We start from the raw sequence: 1,137 nt of genomic DNA on the forward strand, positions 1-1,137 counted from the left end.
TGATGACGAATCGGCAGAAGAGAAGAACTGGCTGAAGGCTGGGAATAACTAAAAACATGTGCGTCCCACTTGAGACGTGAAGTAGAAGAGTAATTGGACGACACGCCAAGTCCTTCCTTGCAGTATTAACAGTACTAACATGTGGTAAGTGACATTAGGGGAGGAATGTCGTGACAAGGCGATAAAGCGAAAAGTTGATGTCTTGACAGCGATGTGGTAGTGCTGGAGGCGGAGGTGTGGACAACTGGAGGAGATATTGCGAGATGCCAGCCGACTGCGGAGGTAGTAGTAAATGAGGTGGTGTTGGGGAAAACGAGAACGGGGAGTTCTTGCAGGAAAGAGGTTGAATAAGTGAAGTTGCTGAAACGAGAAGTTGGTGGTCAATCACCGGGGTAACGCATAATTGCGTAAAGTGGCAGAGCTGGAGGGGAAAAGGAAGGGTAACTTACAATAGGGTACAAGGTGGCAGTTCCATTTATGCGGCAAGAGTTGGGGAAGTAGTGCGCCCAATGCAGAATTCCTGATGAAACTTAGGTAGGCAGCAGGCAGGCGGGTAGGTAGCTGGGGAGAGAGGAAAAAGCAGGTTTAGTGTACAGCGAAACACATTTAACCACACCGAATTATGAAAAGTAGAAAGGTCACAAAGGGTACAAGCACGTTACATTAAATGCTTTATCATTGGTATGAGTAAAGATATGACAAGCGATAAATTGACAGGCATTCTCACCGGAACAATGTTTGAAGTAAAATAGAACATGAGATTGGCACTTACTATTGGTCGGCAGTACAGCACAGTACAGCTGAGTGGATGAAATATGATCCACTAGACAGACAGACAGAGAGAGAGACGCAGCCTTGTAGAAGTAACGGTGGGAAAGTGGAGTGTTGCCAAGATGAGCCGAATACTAAACGGAATCAGGCTTTTCCCAACACACAATGCGTCTGCGGCTAGAAGAGGAGAAGTAAAAAAAAATTGAACAATCGCCTAACTTAACATTAAGTGAAACGTAAATGATACCGTAGAGCAAAGGCAGTAGAGGTAGTAGCACGAAAGCGTGGACAGTGCAAAGCATAGAGATAAACATGGAAACGTAAATAAACGAAGGTAAACGGAAAATAAGTAGAATGCCATAACGG

General features: G+C 45.0%; 1 protein-coding gene across 1 annotated transcript in view; it reads right to left on the minus strand.

Moving 5' to 3' along the window:
* The window catches only part of EGR_09338 (Ubiquitin hydrolase), a gene marked incomplete at both ends in the record, with an annotated part of 6,597 nt that overhangs the window by 4,945 nt on the left and 515 nt on the right, over positions 1–1,137 (minus strand). The gene's annotated exons all lie outside the window — the stretch shown is intronic.

The sequence above is a fragment of the Echinococcus granulosus genome, assembly GCF_000524195.1.
Source record: "Echinococcus granulosus chromosome Unknown EG_S00143, whole genome shotgun sequence".
NCBI classification, from domain to species: domain Eukaryota; kingdom Metazoa; phylum Platyhelminthes; class Cestoda; order Cyclophyllidea; family Taeniidae; genus Echinococcus; species Echinococcus granulosus.